The sequence below is a fragment of the Schistocerca serialis genome, chromosome 9 (assembly GCF_023864345.2).
Source record: "Schistocerca serialis cubense isolate TAMUIC-IGC-003099 chromosome 9, iqSchSeri2.2, whole genome shotgun sequence".
Taxonomy (NCBI): domain Eukaryota; kingdom Metazoa; phylum Arthropoda; class Insecta; order Orthoptera; family Acrididae; genus Schistocerca; species Schistocerca serialis.
The window spans coordinates 474,885,211-474,910,600 of NC_064646.1; positions in this window are offsets into that span (position 1 = coordinate 474,885,211).

Here is a 25,390-nt window from a genome sequence, read left to right on the forward strand (position 1 = left end):
ATGGAGGCAACACATAGGTACTGACAATTGTCATTTTTCTTAATTTTGTCTTCTTATATAACATGTTTAGGATTAGTGTGATACCTTTTGATATTTTGCATATTATGTTAATGAAATCAAGAGGATGCTTGTTGTAAAATCCAACCCCTACTTTTGTCATTTTGATAATATTTTTTCTGTTTTTGTAAGACTCAGTGTAGCCCTGAGCACTTTTCTTCCTTTGTACATGTCATATTGTAGGTTTTTATGCTACAGTTAGATTGGATCTGTATTGGGAGGGTGAATACTGGGATAGACAATATACTCGTATATCAGTGATGGGTTTCTTAAGCTACTGTAGGGGGATTATCACAGTCGTCCGGTTTGCGTTGTATTTTATATTGGTGGGTGGCTGTTGATATTCTACTCTCAGTTAAATTTTTCGAGCCCTCCCCATTTATTTCTTATCCTACTGCCTGTCACTGATTCTATTCTATTTTTCTTCTTCTGCTGATGAGAGGGGACTAGGCTGAACTCTCCAGTAGTACCTATTTCTATCTTTCTTTTCCATCTACATATTTTGAGGCATCGCTCCTCCCTTGTTGCAGTGTCTATAATTGTACCATGTACTCATGCTCTTCAATACAGATCAACAAGCAATTGCTTTCTTAAATGGTGTCTGGTAATACTTTTCTTCGTCACAAATTTCCATGTTAATGTAGTAAACTGTATCTGGTTGAATAACTTTGAAATTGATTTCTAAATTTATTTACACACTATGATACCGTATTATAGTGGAGTAAAAACTCCAATTACTTTCACATCAGAATGTTGAAGGCCTATGGATGAGAAAAATCTTGCTAATGACATGTCATAAACAAGATTTTTTTTAAAAGTAATGTTACAAAATGAGAAATTTAATGTGTGTTGTAATATATAGAATTTTATTGAATATGAATAATTTTTGGACTATTATAATCTTTCATATTGTTCCTTTCATGTCATTCTTCTAGTGTTTGATCATTCTTGGTGACACAATACAACACTGTATATTTGTGTAGGAACTTATAGTGAATTGAAGAGTAAAGCGTATGAAATAATTTCAGGTCAACTACCTGTGTAGATAAAGAACCCACCAGCTAAAAGGAACTATGTAAAGGGAATACCTATGGACCTGCTATTAGAGGAAAAACTTAACTAGGAGAACAGGAAATACAGCGGTGAAATGGACAGTGAGTTATATAAATGATGGACTGGAAATAACAATTGGACTCTTGTTTGGAAAAATTTTAATACTTTTCTTATTATATTGCTAGGAGACATATTCAGTGCTCATGTACATAGTTGTAACTGAGATTCAAAAATTTTATGAGTTTTTCGTTGCATGCAATATGTTACAGATTAAGAGATTACATTTTGATATTTATGTGTGCTGTTGTAAAGAGAATGAAGGGAGGCCTGTTGTAAAATTTAGTAATTTTTTCAAGTTTGAAAAGATATGGCTAAAGCAATTTTTCATCTATTATATTTCATTTCTTTAATATTATACCATGAGGATCAATAATCTCTATGTACTGTTTCAAAGATTATTCTGTATAATAATTAACTTACTACCTGATTATCTTGCTGTTTGGGACACCCAATCCCATGCAACTTGTGTATGGGATTGTGTGTGTGCGGGGGGGGGGGGGCGGGGGGGGGCGGGGGGGGGGTATTGTAATGGTACTTGAATTGCGCAACCATTACGGCACCTCACCTGAACCTCTAGATACCAGCTATATTCTACTGTGTTTCTGCAAAGTAGTTGACATATTTATGAGACAACATTCAGATTTGATTTCATTTTTGATACATCGATATGTTTATGTTGCAATGATATTATTCTTGTGTGTATTCTTTCTTTTGTCACTATGATCTTTGACGTACTTGTAACTCTGATTTTAGAGCGCGTAAGCGATTGTTAGTTAGTTGTTAACTTGTTAGAGTGCCGGACGTAAAAATAAGTCAAGTCTCGGACGTCATGTTGGAAAGACGCGTATTGTAGTCCGCTTATAAAATGTGAACTTTAACAGTGACTGTGAGGAAGATGTTTTCAAGTATGCTTTGTATTGTGAAGTGATGTTTGTGTGTCACGTGATATTGCAATAAAAGCAATTAAAAGGTAGTGTAACTTAAATCCGGAGTGCTGATTATTTTTTTTACATCACCATTGTCCAGTAAAAGTGTAATCTTTAAGAATGGTTTGTGAAGCGCATCTACAAAACTTTTGAATATAGCAGAATAAAACCTAGGCCTCTTTGCATCCGAGCTTGGAATCATCACCACCTAGATTTTCAACGATTGAGCCATGATTTTACGACGAGACCAGCGTGGGAAACACAAAAAGATGAGTGCCTAGTTTTTTGATTATTACTTGAAATGACTTTATTAACTGTGCTCTAATAACACCTGCCACATAATAACTTAGTTGTTGCCAGAAAATGTATTTATCAGCGTGAGAAACACCACAATCGTTATTAAATGCTGACCTTTGTTGTGGTAGGGCTGTTAGAAGTTAGAGTATGTATATATGTCCTTAGCTCTGTATATAACGAACTGGTGCCCCTTTCAATACCTTTAGGAGCTGATCGGTCAGGGCGAGGACAGTGCAGGAACTTACCATCCGCAATATTTACCTACGTCCACATGGTGACGTACCACAGCACATCTTGGCAGCTCTAATTTCTACCACAGCATGTCTTGGCTGCGCTTATTTGTTCACTTCCCCCACATTTCCTGTTTTTGGGTGACTTCAACGCCAATAACGCTTTATGGGGCGAAAGCAAGATTACTGGCTGTGGTAAAGATGTGAAGAGTCTACTAAGTCAACTAGATCTTCGCCTCCAAAATACAGGAGCCCCCACTTATTTCAGCCTGGCACATGGCACATACTTGGCCAATGACCTCTCAGTCTGCAGTTCTGGCATTCTGCCGTCTACCCACTGGAGAACTGAAGACGACTTGTGTGGTAGTGACCACCATCTGCTCTTCCTGTCCCTCTCGTGGCCTCACTCACCTCGACGCTTGCCCAGGTGGGCTCTTCCAAGGCTGAATGGGATTGTTTCAGCTCTTCTAACACAGTTGGATTTCCGTTGTATGCCAACATCGATGATGTAACCTAGAACATCACCACTACCATTGTTTCTGCAGCTGAATCGGCAATCCCTTGTCCCTCAGGTTGTTCCCAGCAGAAGACAGCGCCTTGGTGGTCGCCATTAGATAGTGTAGGCGGGCCCTTCAACGTCGTAAGTGGCACCCATACCTGGAGCACCTTGTTGCCTTCAAATGGCACGGTGCCCAAGTCCATCGACTAATCAAACGATGGAAGCAGGAGTTTGGGAATAATATGTCTCCACCTCTGAAACAGGAATCTGTCTTTCTGGATATCAGATGCCTGCTGGTGACCTGAGATTTGAACATACAGAGCTGCATATACCGGCCCAGACGCAATTTCCGAGCATTAAACTCGAACCATCTGCGACTGAGACTCACCACCCCGCCTTTCGTCTCCTAAAACAGTGGGTAGAATGACAATGCCTGTCTCTTACTACAAGCCACTCTGAGCCACAAAATTCTGCAGTCAGTGAATGAGGATTTCTCAGTGTCCTTGTCGATTGTCCTGACACATCCCCTGGGCCAGACCACAACCATCACCAAATGATTAAACGTCTGTCAATGGATTTCTAGTGCTCCCTCCTTGCTGTCTTCAACTGCATCTTGAGCGATGGCGAGTTCCCGCCACAGTGTCGTGACTCTGTCATCATTCCAGTGCTAAAACTTGTTAAGAACCCGCTGGATATGGATAGCGACTGTCCTATTAGCATCACCAACGTTCTGTGCAAAATGCTGAGATTTATGGTGAGCCAGTGGTTGCGTCATCTTGAGTCTCGGAGCCTTCTGGCACCACCACAGGGTGGTTTTCGCGAAGGTCTCTCCCCACGGTGATATCTTGGTCTATCTGCAGTCTGTCATTCTAACTGCTCTGTCACGCCGTCATCACCATATTGCCCTCTTTTTTCACCTTACCAAAGCTTATGACACCACTTAATGACACCACATCCTCGTTACTTGTATGAGCTAGGTTCCTGGGGCCCACTCCAGATTTCTATACAGAACACCTTCACAGTAGGAGTCGGCGTTTCATACATTTCTCTCTATATCTAAGAGAATGGGGTCCTGCAGGGCTCTGTTCTGAGCGTCTACAAAAGGTCTTGTAGCAGCTGTGGAAGCCCTCAGTATCGCCTTTCTTACATGCTGACGATTTTTGTATTTCCTTTTGCTAATCTACTGTTGGCGTGGCAGGAGCTCGACTGCAGGGGCCATACGAAGGTCGTAGTCATTGGTCCTTACCCATGGCTTTCAGTTTTCAGCCGCCAAGACTTGCAGCATGCACTTCTGTCGTCACCGTACTGTCCACCCACATCTGAAACTTTACCTTAGTGACCAACTACGTAACAAGTGGACACTTATGGCTTTTTTAGGACTGGTTTCCGACACTCACTTAACTCGGCTTCCCCATCTTCGTCGATTTCAGCAAAACTGCTGGCGGTATCTTAACATTCTTCGCTGCCTGATTAACGCTGACTGGGTAGCTGATCGCCCTAGACTGTTGCAGTTGTACAAAGCCCTTGTACCGCCCAGTCTTGTCTATGACGGCGTCGTGTATGGTTCAGCATCACCCTCAGCATTGCGGATGCTGGATCTTGTGCATCATTGTGGAGTTCGTCTAGCAATGAGAGCATTCCAAACGAGCCCAGTGAACAGTTTATGGCGGAAACTTGGGTTCCTCGAGTGGGGATCAGGTGACCACAACTGTTTACAGATTGTACTGCACACATTTGCAGCTCGCCTCAACATCCAAATCACCTTTTCCCTAACATGGCGATCCATCTCCCACAATGGTGGTGCAGATTCCAGTCCATGTCTGGTCCCTTCTCTCTGAACTCGAGTCTTACCGTCTACGACCTCTCCTACGGGTCCACTCACGTTCACACATATGGTGCACGTCTCGGCCACAACTTGATCTGGATCTATTGCAAGGTCTGAAAGATTCAGTTCCTCTGAGGCCCTATGCCGCTACTTTTTCGATATTCTCGCCAAGTTGCAGGGCTCAAAAATAATATAGACTGTTGACTCGGTAGTCGATGGTCACATTGGCTTCACTTATCCTCATGCTATACTGAGCAGCGCTTCTTGCCGCTACTTTTTCGATATTCTCGCTAAGTTTCAGGGCTCAAAAACAATATACACTGTTGACTCGATAGTCGATGGTCACATTGGCTTCACTTATCCTCACGCTAGATATACTGAGCAGCCCTTCTTTGCAGATTATTGCAGAGTTTTCACTACATAGTTGGTAGGCATCTGTTGTGCTCTTGAAGATACCTGTTCCTGTGTCTGGGAGTCATTCCTCGTTTGTAGTGACTCCTGGAGTACCTTACAAGCTGTCGACCAGTGCTATCCTTTGGTAATGGCCATCCAATAGCCCGTTTTCATTCTCTAATGACGTGGTTGGTCTGTAGTCCTGGTATGGACCCGGGACACATCGGAATCCCGAAAAATGAACTTGCTGACAGGCTGGTCAAATGTACTAGTGAACCAAGTGTGGAGATCAGCACCCCAGAGACTGACGTCTTATCGGTCTTACACCAAAATATTTTGGGATCTGGCACACCCTATGTACGCCAAACGAATTACTCCAAAGGAGATAAGGAATGTGCGGAGGTCATCCATGTGAGCCACTCACACAGACTACATTCTCCTTAGCCGGCTCTGCGACGGCCATATTTGGCTGACTCACAGTCACCTCCTCCATCATGAGGAACCACTTCATTGTCGCGGCTGTTAGTTAATGTAAATGGATCTAGAATGAGATTTAGCGTCAATATGGAGAACATACCTGAATCGAAGTACCCAGCCTGGAAGTAATCATGAAAGCTATTCAATTATATGAAAATTCCGCACTAGCAACGACTGTAATTATACATATAACCGAAGGTCTGGAAGTGTCTGTAGTCGTCAGTACCTTTTGCAGTTATACTACACTAGTAGCTGATGGCTGACGCCCTAACAAGGAAATCAGTGCACATACTTTAGGCAACGTGTTTAATAATTACAATACAAAAGTAGCTACATCTAAAGGGCCTGTGGCCACTGTTACAGGTGGTATATATAAATGTGCCGCTCAGAGCCTTTAGTGTCTTGTATCGTCTTAACGTAGATTGAACTAGATGGGGTTAGGACCCTCTAGAAGACTAATTGTATAACTTTCAGTAAATCTGTAACAATCACTTGTATCTATTCGCAATAACCAATTTTAAAACTCATATATCGTCTTGTTCACATGTTTTGGTTTATCAATCATAAGTGAGTGTGACATGCATTGGCTAATACCAGTATGAAGTAAATTATTAAAATCTTACTTTAAATGTTAAAACAATATTATATAAGACAAGGGTGTATGTAACCCAATCACAATATTGTAGTGCTTGTGCGGTGCTTAGCCTCCTTTTTGAAGCAGGTGAAGTTGTCTGTTAGTGTTAGTAATTGTCTGTTTGTACCTAATTCAGCTTCTAAGCAACAAGGGCAAGCAACTGTAAAAAAACCAGAAGTGCTTTGAACAATTAGCATGTTTGAAGCTTCTGTAACAAGTAGTAATAAGAGTGTTCTGAAACGATTGTTAGCACACTTTTAAATCAGTTTTATTCGAATGAACATATCCGAGATCAGATTAACTCAAAGATCCATAAAATATATATAACTGTATATTGGTAATACTGTAGCTTTCCTTTTGTACACTACACAGTTCAATGTAGTTCTGTCACATGTAATTCCGTTGTAATTTAAAATAATTATGTAAAATTGTACTGCACTCTTGTGGGATCACGCCTGTGTGGCATGAGTAGCTTTTGTTTAGAACCTTAATCCCATTATTTGGGCTTACAATTTCACAAAAGATATGCATCAAAAAGGACGATACGTTTATAAACCCATGACAGTACGTGCAAATATGGAAGTACCACTACTGAAAATTCACAAAAGGCACAGATGTTGTCTGTTCTTACGTACTTTCTGTGTACTTTATGATTACTTGTATGTTGTGTTGTGTACTGAGATAAATATATCCTTGTAATATGTAATTAATGTGTGTTCTGTATCCCTGAAAGTAACATAAAACTAATATGTCAGCATTGTTGTTAGGAGGTATACAATGTATAAAAGTATAATACTCCAGATACACGAAATCATCTAAGTAGTAGAACATGTGATAAATTATCTTGAAATAGAAAGTAGAACTTTGCTGTGGTATACAATACAGAGCCAAATAGTAAGAACAGATATAATTATTGGAAGAATGTAGTATATGTGTCCATCAGCAGATATCACCAATGTAAATCCTTTAGTAAATTTGTATGTCAATAATATGCTAAATACATATTATAAAATAGAGCGCAGGACATTGGCAGGGCACACAAATAGTACTATATAAACTTTCCTGCACATCGCATGAACACATGAGTATGATACGCTCATACCTTTCTAGCTATTGTTCCTTTTATGGGGAAGGGGAACCCGTTACTTTCTATATTCCCCCTACATAACTCCAGATCTCTAACTCTCTCGTCTCCATAACCACTACAAATAGATTTCTACCTCGATATTTCAATCCTCGCATTATATCTAAAGTAATTTTGTCTTCATTCACTCTTCTCTGCAGAACTATCCATCTATCGTTACATATCTTCCTTCTCCTTCAAAATTTATAATTTTGTTTATTATTGAAGTAATATCGATTTTAATTCAAAATGTTCTTTTCATCTTGTTTTCATACTTTTGTTAAGCATTTATTAACATCGTAATACTTTTGTAAAGTAACGCTAAACCACGTTTGCAGCATGTGATAAAGAAGATCTGGTCCGCCTCCTGGTGGCTGGGGACGGGAAACGGTGCAGTCACTCGCCAACAAAACATTTGTGAGTGGCTGCAACGGCTAAGAGACCATGACTTGCTGCATATATACTGAATTCAGTATGCTAACAACCCACCTTAGTTGTCAAGGCGGTGGGTTTCACATGGAGTTAAAAAAGAAAAAGTCCTCATCTTATTCCTGTTCCTGTAGTTTGGTCCCTTTACGTTCCAAACCAACCAACCAACCCACGCATTTTGTTCCTTCACCAGATTTTAGGTGATAGGCCTTTTTTGGGGTACGGGTTTCATCCACCACCTGTGTTACCAAGGAAAAAGGGAGTGACAACTGAAATTTAGGCCTTTTATGGCCCACACCAACCAACCAACTAACCAATCAACTTTAGCCACATTCGTCGGCTTTAATGATGCGTAAGTGCGTTGAAAATTTCCCCGTTGAGCGCCCATGAGCTCCAAACACACGTGCACCAGCGCGTGCACTGGCGAGCGCGCACGCACACACACACGTATAGACCCCCCCCCCCCCACACCCACACCCCCCCCCCCCCCACACACACACACACACTGATGCACGGCTTTCATCCGGTGCGACGACCCTCCAGTGTGTCGTGCTCGTGTTTCATTTTCGAACCGAAAGGCAGCGGCAGATTATCGGCAGATCTGTCCTATGTTATAAATGACGTTCAGATGAATGAGACTAGAGTTTTAAGGTTTTGCGATCTGTCCACCTTGGTTTTAAAAAATTTTAGGAAGATGTTCTTGATATGTTATCAGGGTGACTGGCTCATCCATGTTTTTTTTGCAACTGGTCGGCCGATTACAGAGCCCTGCACCGTTGTTTTAGCTCCTCTGTCGTTTTCCTTCTGTTTTTTTTTTTCAGGTGAAGTACCTTTCAGTATTTCTCCCTTGTTTTCTGGCAAGTGTTATGGAGTGGCTGTGTGGATCAACGCGGGTGAGTGAGTGAGTGAGTGTGCCAACATTTTTATCCCTTTTAACCATATTCGTCATCCGGTGTGGGCTCTGCATGCGCAGTGGCTAGTAGCACTATTTCGAACCTTAGTTTCGCAACGTAGGGTCTGCGTGTAACCTAGACAACAGTGAACGGCTCAACCCGGAACGCCATTCGGAATTGTCCTCCATGTTTTCCCCAACTCCGAGGATTTGGCAATGTTTACCTTTTGGCTTGTTAAGGTATTCATGGAACTTTTTACAATATTTCTTATAAACTATCTTATAGTGCATGTATGAAGTGTACCGATCAGTAATTATTGTCTGGCAGAAATATTTGGAATATCCTTTTCATATATCAGAAAAAGTGAAATGTAATATTAGACGGCTATAGAAACATATGCTCAAAACTTAGGTGGTAGTTTCTAAATCTTAAATCTAATGAGCTACGAAGTCAGTACCAATGTCTTCAAAAATGGGTACTGTGCAATGACAACCTGTGCCTATTTATTAGTTTTTGCCTGTATATAGGCACTTGTGAAACTGCTGTTTATTTGTTAATCATACTTAGGTGCTTTAAGAAATACGGCATTTTTATTGTTCAGAAGGGGAAATGTATAGTTCCAAGTTAGAGTGAAGCGAATTTTTAATAATAATTTCATCTATCATTTAAACAGTATCCATTTTGTGTAGTTCGTGATATCTCTTGCTTGCTGAGTTATGGTAAAAATTTTATTCTGTGAAGGTTATGGTACTTATGCAAGTAATCTTGAAACGACAAATCCGTTACAAAAATATCTTCATTATCACTCTTCCTTCCGTACCTACATAAGAAATGGGTTAAGTATCATTTAGTTTGCGTTCTTATGTTTATGCCAACGATGTATAAATTCATCACAAATATTCTTTTCCACTATACCTTACTCCGTAAATACAAAAGGAATTCAAAAAATGGCTCTGAGCACTATGGGACTTAACTGCTGTGGTCATCAGTCCCCTACAACTTAGAACTACTTAAACCTAACTAACCTAAGGATATCACACACATCCATGCCCGAGGCAGGATTCGAACCTGTGACCGTAGTGGTCGCGCGGTGCCAGACTGTAGCGGCTATAACCGCTCGGCCACTCCGGCCGGCTATAAGGAATTGGTAAGTTTTGAGACCAACTGCTTCAGAATAGTTTTCGACTGAGGGGAAGATACGCAATCGTATGCAATTGGTCTCACATTTATAACTATTTTTATTAATGTGTATTTGCAATACAAATTGAGCGGCAGGTCCTGGTTCCCAGCTGTCTCTCCGGCAATTTATGACCCATCCTTTTCTTCGTTCTGGGCCTCTCGGAAATCTAAACATGAGGAAACCGTTTTTGCAAGAGTCAGTGCAGTTCACAGCTGAGCTGCGACTCATATTTACGACGAATTCTTCAGTACATTGAATCAGAAATCTCCACTCCCGTCATGATTCATTCGTAAACAAGTATGCATGTCGTATATTTTGGGTGAAACACGGCTGACAGTTCAGCTCGGGCTATAGGAGTCTTAGTCGGGCAGTTGCAACCCAAGCACGTTCGTCTCGTTCAGATCTGCAGGCTGCCTGGTGGCCGGCGCGCACCACACAGGTGCAGACGTTCTAATCTGCGGGCAGCGAGCAGCGCCCAGATCTGCGGTTGTTTATTGATCTGGCCGCGCCGCTCCGCACAGCTCCAGCACGCCGAGCCTCTCCACCTGCGCGATCTGCTCTCTCGCTCTCTCTCTCTCTCTCTCTCTCTCTCTCTCTCTCTCCATTCGCCTCTTTCTCACGGTGTGCTCTCACACTGCGCTCTGACAACGGGCGTCAAGAAAGCGACCCGCCTTCAAAAGCAGGAAAACGTCCTGTCGCCCTGGTCCACCAAACACCTGCGTCGAGGGATCAGGGATCTGCTCTCGGGCAAACGGAAATGGCTTACACACTGCGGCGACAATGTTGCACGGAGCCAAAGTACGAACTGGGGCGGCCGTTCAATAATTAAAGCAACATACATTTTGCTGAAAGCAGAATGGCTTGGACACAACTTTGTAGATCGGGCAACCACTGCTGTAAGTATTTATCTTAGGTATTTAGAGAGGATCCACACTTCTTGCAGCGACTGAGAGACAGTTCTCTCTCAGAAATATAGTGTCATTCACTGGCAAAAGTCTGATACTGATGGAATGCGCAGTTGCCAAGCTATTATTGAAATGTGCACAGCCATGGATACTACTTCTAAAAGTGTGACTGACTTGGGTCACTGAAAACATGAAGAAGATTCAAAAAAGAGATGCAGGATTCTTTATAGGTTTGTATAGGCACTACAAGAGTGTCACAGAAATATTCAAAGGTATTCAGAGAAGTCTGCTGTACGTAAAACCTGTTATCCAGCATTCGTTCACCTCCTGTACTCTCCACGTAATGGTTAACACACAAAAATCAGAGAGATCCGGATATACATTATATGTACCTACCGCCATCCTTGTCCTGTGCTTCGGTGTTCTGGCATCAGCTTAAAGTAGGTCTTTGTCACTAGCCAAGAGGTATGCGGGCCAGACACAAATGTAATTCTGCAGTAGTGGCGCAGCGCCCTGGAATGGAGAGTTCTGTTGCCGATGGTTACTGCATTGCTACTTGCTGTTGCCCCGCGGCGTCTTTCCACAGCCCGTAAAGCGATGGGAGGCTAGCTCCTGTCATAACACCGCCAGCCGCATTGAGAATACGCAGATAGAATTGTAGAGCATGTTTTTTGCTCGCATATCATGTCACTTCTGGAAACCCAGAATCTGCTCTGTAGCAATCAACGTGGATTCCGGAAACAGCGATCGTGTGAGATCCAACTCGCTTTATTTCCTCACGAGACCCAGAAAATATTAGATGCAGCCTCCAAGGTAGATCCCATTTTCCTTGAGTTCCGGAAGGCGTTCGATACAGTTCCGCACTGTCACCTGATAAACAAAGTAAGAACCTACAGAATATCAGGGCAGCTGTGTCGTTGGATTGAAGAGTTTTTAGGAAACAAAACACAGCATGTTGTTCTCAATGAAGAGACGTCTACAGACGTTAAAGTAACCTCTGGCGTGCCACAAGGGATTGTTATGGGGCCATTGCTTTTCACAATATATATAAATGACCTAGTAGATAGTGTCGGAAGTTGCATGCGGCTTTTTGATGGATGATGCTGTAGTATACAGAGAAGTTGCAGCATTAGAAAATTGCAGCGAAATGCAGGAAGATCTGCCGCGGATAGGCACTTGGTGCAGGAGTGGCAACTGACCCTTATCATAGACAAATGTAATGTATTGCGAATATATAGAAAGAAGGATCCTTTATTGTATGATTATATCATAGCGGAACAATCACTGGTAGCAGTTACTTCTGTAAAATAACTGGGAGTATGCGTACGGAACGATTTGAAGTGGAATGATCATATAAAATTAATTGTTGGTAAGGCGGGAGCCAGGATGAGATTCATTGGGAGAGTAATTAGAAAATGTAGTCCATCGACAAAGGAGGTGGCTTTCAAAACACTCGTTCGACCTATACTTGAATATTGCTCTTCAGTGTGGGATCCGTACCAGGTCGGGTTCACAGAGGAGATAGAGAAGATTCAAAGAACAGAAGCGCGTTTCGTCACAGGGTTATTTGGTAAGCGTGATAGCGGTACGGAGATGTTTATCAAACTCAAGTGGCAGACTCTGCAAGAGAGGCGCTCTGCATCGCGGTGTAGCTTGCTGTCCAGGTTTCGAGAGGGTGCGTTTCAGGATGAGGTATTGAATATATTGCTTTCCCCTACTTATACCTCCAGAGAAAATCACGAATGTAAAATTAGAGAGATTGTAGCGCGCACGGAGGCTTTCCGGCAGTCGTTCTTCCCGCGAACCACACGCGACTGGAACAGGAAAGGGAGGTAATGACAGTGGCACGTAAAGTGCCCTCCGCCACACACCGTTCGGTGGCTTGCGGAGTATAAATGTAGATGTAGATGTAGATATCCCAACTTGCCTGGTAGCACGCAGGTAGCAAGCTTCGCGCCAGTCAGCGGTCGAATGTGCAGCGAAGCTACATCAGCCTCGTTGATCAACATCAACAGCTAGGTTAAGCTGCTGATCAGTGATAGCTATGACTGGTGTTTCCGACATTTGAAATAGGTTCGATGACGAATTTCCGCCAGTGGGTGCAGTCACCTAACTCTGCAGCCTGTCTCCGAGGGCGTCGCAGGTATTCATAGGAACTAGTACAATGTCTGCGGAGACCTTGCAGTGAAAAAATTTCAGCGACTCTTTGGGCGAGGCGTCTGTCATTACCACGACAGGGTCGCGCAAACATGACCGATGTCCCACGTGGCGGCCGGCCGCTCACAGCTGTCACTGCTGCGATGTTGGAACGTGCGGAAACTCTCATTCGAGATGATCGACGCATGACAGTGAAACACCTCCGTGTTCAATTTCATATCTCTGTTGGTGATACTGACGCCCCTGTTGCGATACTCGAAGGAGCGTTCTTCCTCATCCATTCTACAGCCCAGATCTCGCAGCTTCCGACATGGGCCCAAATAAGGATGCGATCCGCTGGAAGCACTACACGGATGACGGGGAGGTAACTGGTGCAGCAAGGCGTCGGCTCCGACGTCGCTGATTAGAGTGGTATCTCGTAAAGTGGCATAAGACTGTCACATTGAATGGAGATTATATTGAAAAACAGGGCTTTTTAGCCAGAGGAGTGGTGTGTTTGACTCCTGAATAAAACCAACCGACTTTCAGAAAAAAGGTGTTGCATTACTTATTGATGGCCCTTGTATTTTGGAGTGTGCTGGCATTTCGGCGTTCTCACTACATAGGCATTGCTATTGTAAGCTCGCAGTACTCACTATTGAATCACTAAAATCAAACCTGTGTGACTTTTTTTGACAGTCAGAACCTTTAGTGGTGAACATAATGGTGGATAATGTAAGTTCTGATTTTTATATGGAACTTCTGCAACAAGTGCATCGATATCATTTAACATATGGATTCATACAGCTGACGAACACAAGGTCACGAAAATCCAGTGAGTTCAATATTGCTACGTCAACGAAGACTAATAATTTTTGCCGAACACAGGAATCAATACTCATAGAATGAATTTATTATTGCCGGAAAACAATGTACGTCAGCTATAATCGACCCTATATGGTAGACGTATCGTGCTTCCAGACATACCGTGCTTCAGGTACTACGGAACACTTCTAGAGCTTATTAGTTAGCCCTTGAGGACCCAACGTCTTGCGGGCATTACCTTCGACGGTTCGCGCGGGTCTGTAATTCTGCGGTGGTTGGAGACGCTCCAGTAACGAGCAACCCTCCATTACTTTCCATGGAAATTTTAACGGCGGAGTGCTGCTTAAGGGCCGCCAGCCTTAGCTAACGGCAAGTTGCGCAGTTCGCTCGTTATTTCCGCAGCACTAGTGTAATCGCGTCCTATTAGCCTGCCCGGCTTCCTGAAGGCTGTCGGTCGGGGAGCGTTATTCCCCTACCGAGTACACCCTTACCGCGGGGAAATGGTAGAGGATGTTCCGGAGAATTTCCTCGAGAAAGCTTGCAAGCAAGAGCACAGCAGACCCCAAACCGACGTCTCACTCCTGTGCTCTTGGCTACCTTCAGAGCTGTCTACCTTAATGAAAACTTTAATTTCTTGCGTTTTGCTTCATTATAGTTTCTCCGGCTTGCCGTGCGACTTTTGCAAAATGACATTTACTTGTAACTTTCAAACGGCGGCAAATGCAAAGAACACCTGAACTTGATTTTCTAATGCATTTACTTCACTTTGTTTAAAACACAGAACCAAATGAAATGGAGCTACCGCATACATGTTAACCAGGTAAATTATCTTAGTTCTTATCATTTCGTTCTTCGAAAAAAAATGTTCAAATGTGTGTGAAATCTTATGGGACTTCACTGCTAAGGTTATCAGTCCCTAAGCTTACAGACTACTTAACCTAAATTATCCTAAGGACAAACACACGCACCCATGCCCGAGGGAGGACTCGAACCTCCGCCGGGACCAGCCGTTCGTTCTTGGATCTCAAAATATTTAGAACATCCACTATTCTTCGAAACTTGCGTGCAAAACCTATACAAGTAGCACTGATAACCACTTGATTTCAAGATCGCGGACAAATATATCGAAATAGGATTTCTCACTAATATTGGTTGAACCAGAAATGACCGAATTAACGCAGGGAGGAGGTCCCCTAAGGAAAAACTCTTCAATGATTGGGCGAAGCCAACTATCTCAACGGCTCACGCATAAGAGACACATGTTTTGCCAGTACACTGCGTGGAATACCATATAATTCGAAGTGATATTTTCACAAACTAAAAAGTAAAGAAGGAACAATCACAGAGACTTGAAATACACAATAATATCTAAAAGTTGAAGAAAACTGCAAATTGTAAGATTTGCGGAAGAATGTATCACATGTAATTGTCATAAGACTTGTTAAATTGATACTTTCCACATCATTACGAGCTGTCGTATTCATCATCTGTGGAACAAGTATTAATCTAATTGATCCAATCAACAATTGTCAAAAAGAAAGCGTTTGCATATAGATTTTATATTACCGTGAGAAGACATACCGGAAAATTTCAGTATAATTTACCGAACTTACTAAAAGCATAATTCTGAAAGAACTGGAAATGAAGTTTGTCTAAGATACGTAAATCGTTTCATTCTTAACTTGCAATGCTACTTGTGAACCTTCCTTTGCCATTTTTGCTATTACTTCTTCGATGTGTAGATTAAACAACAGCGGTGAAAGACTAATCCTAGAAATTTATTCTTGGTCTTCCATTCTTATTTTTCCCTCTTGGGTTGTGTAATACTGTATATTACAGTTCCCCGTAGCTTACATACACTTTCACGAAAATTTTGAGCAGTTTTCTCCTTTTTATGCTGTGAAACGCTTTTTCCAGTTTGACAGATCCAATGAATGTTTTGATTCTTCGTAAGTTTTGTTTCCATTATTAAGAGAAACCTCAGATGTGGCCGTCTAATATTTTTATACATTCCAGACTCAAACTAACCATCGTCTAACAGGCCCTCAATTTTGTGTACCATTCTTCCGTATATTTTTTTGCCAGCAACTTGGACGCATCGGACATTAATCTTATTGTACGGTCGTTTCACTCTCACTTACACTTGGTGTCTTCGCTACTGTATATATGATACTATCCGGAAGTCTGAGGGTGTATCTCCAGACTTATTGATTCTGAAGACGAGGTTCAGTAAACCTTTGGTTGGCACATATCCAATGATCTTAAAAATGGAGTATTATCTATACACTGAACCTTATTTCATAGCAAGTCTACCAAAGTTTTCCTAACTGTGACTAATACCGAATCACCTTACGCCAGTGTACTCTTCTTACCGAATCGCCTTCTCGTCTACGTTTAATATGGGATTCGTCTAGCCCTCTTGACGTTGAAGCCTTTGTTTTTAATATGACTAAAGGTTGTTTTCTGTGCGCTAAATCTCTTCTTCCAACGATCATTTTCCTTTCGATTCTTCTCAGATTTTTCCTGCAGATGTTTTGCTCTGGCTTCTCTGCAGCTCCTATTTATTTCATTCCTTGGTGACTTCAGCAGAATTATTCAAAATGATCTTGACACTTTCAAGTGATCTTAAGAAACTTTTGCACTGAAATAATGTACTACATGACTGCATGTATGCAAATAGCCACTCAGAACAACATGGCAATCAACCAAGCGGAGAAGGCATTTTGCATACTTGATGTCAAAATTGCCAAAGGAAAGCGACAATTTCATTTTTCAACAGGATTGTGCTCCACTGTGCTTCCACGTGATGTTCGTGAATTCTCGGATACCAGGCTGCTACAGCGATGGATAAGACATGCAGCGATGGATAAGTCATACCAGTTTCTCGCATGGCCCCCACGTTCTCCGGACCTGAGACATTTAACTGTGATGTTACATCAAAGACACTGTTGTCTCACCTCCACATCTCCGCAACGTGGTTCACTTAGAATGATTTATCGGGTCAGGTGTGACTGACACCAATGTCGATGCATTATGGCGTTTGTTGGCCGAAATGGACTATCACGTGATGTTCGTGAATTCTCGGATACCAGGCTGCTACAGCGATGGATAAGACATGCAGCGATGGATAAGTCATACCAGTTTCTCGCATGGCCCCCACGTTCTCCGGACCTGAGACATTTAACTGTGATGTTACATCAAAGACACTGTTGTCTCACCTCCACATCTCCGCAACGTGGTTCACTTAGAATGATTTATCGGGTCAGGTGTGACTGACACCAATGTCGATGCATTATGGCGTTTGTTGGCCGAAATGGACTATAGACTGGACTTGAGCTGTGTCACGAACGGTTCACATAGTAAACATTTGTGAACATGACACAAAAAACTTCTTGATTTGCTGTATCCCTGCTTATTATCATACGGTACCTAACTTGAAACATTTTTTACTATCGCTTGAATGTGTCTAGATCATTTGAAAGACCCTGTATTGCTGTGTTTGTGTCTCTTAGAATTCCTTCTTTCGTTGATCCAGGGAAGTATTTCTTCTGTCACTAAGCTTTCTTCGCGGCTATCTTCCATGCATTGTGTTTATCTGCCACTATTCTGGGATTGCCATTGCGTGAGATGTTCACTCTTCTTCCACTGATCTGCCAATTGTGGTAACCATTATTGCAGAATGTGCAGCCTTGATCCACCGTGTGGCTTTGGAAGCTGAGCAGTATGCCGCGTTCTCACTCTGTGTAAAGATAAAAGTATATAAATTCACCAAAAAGATGGACATGGACTGCAGAAGGGCTGCAGATCTCTAGTGACAGCGTTGAACTCGCAATGAAGAGACGATTTTAATAAAGGTTTTACCAAGTTCCTACGACAAATATAAATAATGATATTAATATTTATACGTGAAATTATTGATAACAACAGCAACAACGCTATGTACACACTACTATTACGTACGACACATTATCTGATTGCGCTTGAAGGCAGCTATGGCATAATTTTAAACAATTGCAGTACAAAACACCAGGTAACTATTAAAACATTTTGCTAAATTAGTCACATCTAAGTGCCAAAGCAGCCATTACTCCATATTCACAAAAAAGTTACCATCCCAATTTATTAATAGGTATTTAACGTGGAAATTTTGTAATATCATGTTGAAAGAATGTCAGTTTACTACAGCAGCAACTTAGAGCATGAATCATACGAAAACGGTACTGTCTCAATATCTTTTTTTATACCATTTACGCGTACTACACAACTTGTAGAGAAAGTATTCCAGAGCAATTTCACCATCGGGACTTTCGTGGCCATCTCCCCAATTTCATACTCTCTCCTGTCTAAGCGCTTTATTAGGTCCTGCGTTGGTAACACCCTGTCGGATCGTTTTGAGCCGTAGAATGGCGTCCCTAAAGGTAGTGTTTATTATCCTCTTTCCCAGAGCCATAAAGAATATCACGTCCACGTTAGGAGCTCTGTACAATGCTCCTTGTATGTGGACTACTTTGCTGCTTTCTATTTATCCTTCAGTGTAGCAAGGGCAACGCGTCAGCTGCAGCACACTGTTTGGAGGTAACAGGAGTGGGCTGCAAATATGGGTCTTCAGTTTTCTGCAGATAATGTGTGTGTGTTCACTTTAATCGTTCTCCTCGTGTTTTTGATTTACCTGACCTGTATATGAGGGACACCATGCTGCATTATAAAGTCTCATCCTGGTTTATACGGCTCATTTTGAATCCAAATTGCCACACCTGAGAGACCTGAAAGCCAGAAGTCGCTGAATATCATGAGATGCCTACCCGTAGGTCTTGGGGAGCAGACATGGCGCTTTTGCTCTCACTTTATAGGACTTTTGTGGTTTCACGGCTAGACTCTGGGTGCACACGCTATGGATCGGCGAGATCTTATTATCTGCAAATTACTGATGCTATCCACATTGAGGTGATTAGGCTGGCCACTGGTGGCTACACCCAATCTCGAGGCTGGTGAACCGCCACTTACAGCCCATGGTGCTTCAGGCACGTAAGTTCGTTACAGCTTCGCATTCACTTGCATACCATACCACAGCTCATCCGCCTCTGGAACACCTCTTCTCTAATCGTACGCAAGCAACAAGGACGTTCGCGTGCGGCGTGCGCTGGAGTGACTTGATGAGGAGCAAGGACAACCGAAAATCCAGTGTTTTAACTGTCTGCCGCTTCGGTTACTGCAGAAGCCCAAGATAAATTTATATTTAGTGCAATGCAGGAGAGGTTGCGCCCTGCATATGTTTTTAACATGTTATTTAAGAAGATTTTAACTAAGCATTACTACTACGTAGCTGTCTTTACGGATGTGTCGAAATACAGGGATCCCTTGGCTGCTCTGCAGTTTTGCCTGGTCATGTGCTCAAGTGCCGGCTGCCTCAAGATTTTACTGCCTTCGACGCGCAAATATATGCGACCTTGCGAGCACTAGAGCAGATGAGATCTCCTTCAAGTTCTAAATGCCATGTCTGTCCCGACACTCTGAGTGGCCTTCACTCTCTACAACGCCTGTACCCAGCAGACAAAGTAGTCTAGAATATCCAGGGCGCCGTCCTTGAACAACAACGGCTGGAGATGGAGGCGTCTTTATGCTGAGTGCGAGGGCGCATGGGTATTTCGGGGAACAAAAGAGCAGCTGTAGTAGCCAATGAAGCTTGTCGCGATCCTCAGGTTATTCGGTGTACCATCGCCCTGCACGCTGTTGTGTCGATGCTGAGATATAGAAGACTAGCCTAGTTAAGCCCGTGGCGTACCTCCTTTGAGCCGCGAGGTCCTCCTCATTCGTCTCCGTATAAGCCACAGGCCTATGACGCATGGCTTCTTGCTCCCGTGAGGGGACCCTCTAATGTTTGGTGGTTGTGGCGTACAGACCACTGTGTGCCACATTTTACTGGACTGTGTTTTATTTGCAGACCAGAGAAACAGCACATCTGCCGACAGGTCTGCCCTCCGTCTTAAGTGACACTGAAACGAGTGTAGTTAGATTGTTAAGGTTTTGTGATGTGTCCAACTTTTTCCGCAAATTTCATGGAGTGTTAACAGGGTGACTGGCTCAACCACGCTTTTTGTAAGTGGTTGGCCAATCGCATTTCCCTGTGTCTTTCTTTTAGCTCTTTTGTGTCTTTACTTCTGTATTAATCCCAGGTATAGCATCTTTCACTCTTCTCCGTCGTCTTAAGACCTGTGAGATAGAGTATTCGAGTGGGTCAACGCAAGTGAGGTGGAAGTGAATAAGTGACATTTTAAGGGTTACCTCCTCCCTGGGTGACAACTACTTTAGACATTTTATATTTTATCCACATTCGTTTGTTTTAATATGTGTAAGACCGCTGATGACCTCGGTGTGGAGCGCCTGTATGCTTTAAAGAAGAACCCCACAGCCCCCCCCCCCCCCACGCCCTCTCCCCATCACACACACACACACACACACACACACACACACACACACACACACACACACACACACACACACACACACACACACAATGACATAAAGAATTGGGCTGTGAATTTGCCTAAGTTCCAATTTGTAGCATTTAATAGTTACTGAGCTAAATATAAAATTAGGAAAAACAGTAACGCTTTGCAATTGCTAAATCTGTATCATATACACAATGACATAAAGAATTGGGGTGTGAATTTGCCTAAGTTCCAGTTTGTGGCATTTAATAGTTACTGAGCTAAATATAAAAGTAGCAAAACAGTAACGCTTTGCAATTGCTAAATCTGTATAACAATTGGATATATGTCTACATGTCTCTCTCACTGTCTATCGCCTTCTTCACAATCTTTCTCCATCTCGTCACTCTTTCTCTGTGACCGTCTACTCCCTCCCTATGTCCACGCTCAGTTCCTCACCCATCTCCGCTTTCACAATCGCTTTGACATTCAGCCTTGGTAATTGCTATTACAACCGCAGTCTTGATTGCGAGATCAGGTCCCTTACAATGAATGGGTAAATCGGTTGTTATCACTAGTATACTGGTTATGAGAGAGACATCTCCAGCACAGGAATCGATGAAGATAGTATCTTCAATGCAAGTATTTCGCGTAGTTTTAGTCTACAAATGGGTAGGTTGAAAAGTTATGGATGACTGAGATTTTGTAGTAGTATTCTACTCGTAAGCCAATAAGCCATAAATACTACCTTCCTAATTTGCGGTAAAACCAGGTGTGAGGAAGACAGCAAAACAGCACAACTATGTTCAATTTAGTATATACATATGGTGTTTGAGAAGTGATGGTCAATAGTCAGGGATGTGACAGGAATGATCGTTCGAAACAAAAGCGTCAAGTAAATGTGGGCTCTTAAATGCATACCTTAAGAGCTATGTGCAGTTCTTGAACTTCGATACTGTGAAAGAAATCTCTTCTAGTACAAGCTCTTTGCTTTCCATATTTTGGGAATCTGGACCAAAATTAGAAAAAACAGTGCAGTAAACATGTGTTCTAAAATTCATATCTTAAAAGTTATAAGCATTTGTTCATTAGAAGAGCTGTGTTTCAAAGTAGCAAAGATAAACAAGTGCTCAGAGCTCTTATGGTATGCACTTTAGGGCACATGTTTACGGGACTGTTTCTCTTGTTTTGGTCCGTACCGCCGCTTCCCAAAATTTGGAAATCAAGGAGCTTGCACTATAAAAGATTTGATTCATAGTATTAAAGATGAAGAGTTGCTCTTAGCTCTTAGGGTATGCGTTTTAGAGCCAATGTATAATGGATTTTTTGTTTCGAATGACCATTTCTGTCATATCCCTGTTGTATATATATTTTCTTAAAAATAAATTTCAAGTGACTGAAGACACGCAGTTAAAATTGCAAGCTAGGCTGAAAGCCTCAAGGCAAAAGTGGATAGAACAATCATGAACATGGTGCAATACAAAGAGCTGAATGCCACAATTAAATTTCAAAATTTTAAAATATATTACCAAAATCTTTTAAAGCAGAAGGCCGCAATGCTTTCGCTTAAAGGGGAAAGTTTAAGAATAAAGCTTTAGGCGGCTGAAGGCCCACAATTGATTTTTCCAAAAATCCAAAAAATACCTTAAAGTTAAAGTTTTATGTGGCCGAAAGCACATTAAATGAAAAGATAGCGAAACAACAACAGTAGCTTTCAGCAAAATATCCATTTGCCATAATTCAAACTGACTTATATGGGCTGAAGGTCCTTAGTTTACATAAAACATTTTTTTTTTAAACATCGGCTATAATAGATTACCAACAGACCATTAAACACCGATAAAGAGGACAGTATAGACAACGACACAGACGCCTCCAGAGGGGGGTTGGGGGGGAGTGGGGGTGGGGAGGGGCTGCCCTCTAAACACTTAAGTGAGACAGGTGGTGGGCCCAACTACACTTGATCCGCCGATAACCCAACCAAGAGACAGTCACGGACCGATCGACCAAACGACTTGCTAGCCACCAATCGGTACATGAAAACTCAAAGACCAAACTGATACAGACGTGATTATCCACAATGAAGTGTGTATTAAGCTGTGAAAAGTACAGACCGTGTTGGACAGCGACAACAGGTGAGGAAAGAACACTGCCTGAATTTACGTCAGTGGCCAGGGCAGGTAACCGGAACACTAACGGCCACAAGGCAGAAAATTCCGCTATTGCACTTGAATTGTAGTGAACCGAAATAGTTATGTCCACCACACGGCGGCTCGATTTCACCACTACAAACACTCTGTGTTGCTCACAGAAAAAGCTCCCCAACAGCGAACCACCGAAACGAACGACACAACATGAACGGACATGGCTTGGGTACTTACGACACCACTCAACTTTGGCGTCCTGGGTCGGTGAGACACGGAGCTCTTAGCGATCGGACGGATCCGCACTGCGCATGGACCGCCAGCGTAACCGGCCAACTGTGCCGCACGGTGATATCCTCTCTGGTCCGCACCAACCGACCGACTCCCCTCAGAATGCCGACAACATCTAAAATAGTCTTCAGTGGAAATAACGCCAACTGCACACACAACCAGACAAACGCAAGCACGAAGACCTGAACGACACACAACAGTAACTACTAAGCGCGCACGGAGACAAATCGGGAGTCCATGTGCTACAGCCGGGACTTGAACCGAGGTCTTCTTGTTTATCACGCAGATGTGCTGACCATTACACCCCAACAGCATTATAGTCCACGTAGCTGCACGAACTACGTAAATCAAATACCCTCCCCAACACAAACTCCAATTCACTTCTTCAGCTTCCAACGTTATCAGAGATAAATTAGATACTTAAATGTCTCAGAGAAAATTGGATTCAAGATCTATACGATCACATGTAGTACAGCACTTCCCCATTACGTCCAATGCTGGGGTGCTATTCCAATGTCGGAGAGCCCTGGTAACAGTGACAATATAAGGGGAGACGTGAATTGGAGTTTGTGTTGGGGAGGTTACTTGACTTGGGTGGTTTGTACAGTGTGGTGTGCGTACTGTAAGACCTTCGGTACACACACCATCAGATTATTTGACTTTTTTTTGGGGGGAGGGGTTTAAGGGCGCTCAACTACTGAGGTCATTAGCGCCCAGTCACAATTGTTAGAGCAAATAGAATCTGGTAAAACTCAAGGGGGGGGGGGGGGGTGGAGGGGGACACCAGAAAGTTCTTACAAAGATGCAGATAAAATAAGTGAAGGAGTTAGATGTCTTTGGACAAGCCAGTCAAAGTAATGAAACGAAGAACACGAGCAGCTACTCGAGTGTCATCAGCTAAAATATCCTGTAAAGTAGACGGCAGAGACAGGACGACACGAGATTGACTAAAACGGGGACACGACAATAAAACATGGCGCACTGTTAATGCATGACCACAAGGGCACTGCGGGGCTGGGTCACCAGAGAGCAGGTAGCGGTGGCTAAACCGGCAATGCCCAATCCGCAACCTGGTCAGAAGGACCTCTTCTCGCCGAGATGGTCGGGAGGAGGTTGTCCAAGCAGTTGGGAACAGTTTTATTGCCTGGAGCTTGTTTCCTTGAAGTGATGACCAAGTATCCCACCACAAAGACACAAGCCTCCTACAAACAACCCCACTGTCAGATGACGGGACACAATGGGAGGCTGGCCGAGGCAGGAGGACTGCAGCCTTGGCTGCAGCATCAGCAGCCTCATTCCCAGGCACTCCCACATGGCCGGGAACCCACAGAAAGCTGACAGGAGAGCCATCAGCAGCAGAAGAATGGAGGGACTGCTGGATCTGTTGCACCAAGGGATGGACCGGATATGCAGCTCCAAGGCTCTGAAGAGCACTGAGTGAATCAGAGCAGAGTACATACGATGAATGGCGGTGGCAGCGGGCATACTGAACGGACTGATGGAGAGCAAAAAGTTCGGCCGTAAAGCTGGAACACTGGTCGAGGAGCCGGTATTTAAAGGTGCCGGCCCCGACGACAAAGGCACAGCCGACACCATCGTCAGTTTTGGAGCCATCAGTGTAAATAAAGGTGTGACTGGCAAGTCGCGCACGAAGTTCGACAAACCGTGAGCAATACACTGCAGCCGGAGAACCCTCCTTCAGGAGCGAGCTGAGTTCGAGATAAATATTAGCCGGAGCCTGGAGCCACGGTGGTGTCGGGCTCTCACCCTCTCTGAAGGTGGTAGGGAGGGCAAGATCCAATTGTCGAAGCAGGCGACGAAAGCGGACTCCAGGGGGCAGCAGGGCAGACACATACAACCCATACTGACGGTCGAGAGAATCGGCAAAGAAGGACTGACAAGAGGGGTGGTCAGGCATTGACAACAGCCAGCAGGCATACCGACAAAGCAGTACATCGCGCCGGTAGGTCAATGGTAATTCGGCAGCTTCAGCATAAAGACTCTCGATGGGACTAGTGTAGAATGCTCCGGTCGCAAGACGTAACCCCCCATGGTGGATGGAGTTGAGACGGCGTAAGAGGGATGGCCGAGCAGACGAGGCTCCCATAGTACAGCTTTGATCAGATGATGGACTGATACAAGCAAAGCAGGACAGTGCGATCCGCTCCCCAAGATGAACCACTAAGAACTCTGAGGACATTAATGGAACGTGTACAACGGGCAGCCAAATAAGAGACGTGCGGAGACCAACAAAGTTTCCTGTCCAGTGTGAGCCCGAGAAACTTAGTTGTTGTCGTGCGGTAGCGTTCTCGCTTCCCACGCCTGGGTTCCCGGGTTCGATTCCCGGTGGGGTCAGGGATTTTCTCTGCCTCGTGATGGCTGGGTGTTGTGTGCTGTCCTTAGATTAGATAGGTTTAAGTAGTTCTAAGTTCTAGGGGACTGATGACCATCGATGTTAAGTCCCATAGTGCTCAGAGCCATTTTGAACTTAGTTGTTTCCACGAATGGGAGAACAACGGGACCGAGATGTAAGGAGGGCGGAAGAAACGCTTTATATCGCCAGAAGTTGATGCAAACCGTCTTCT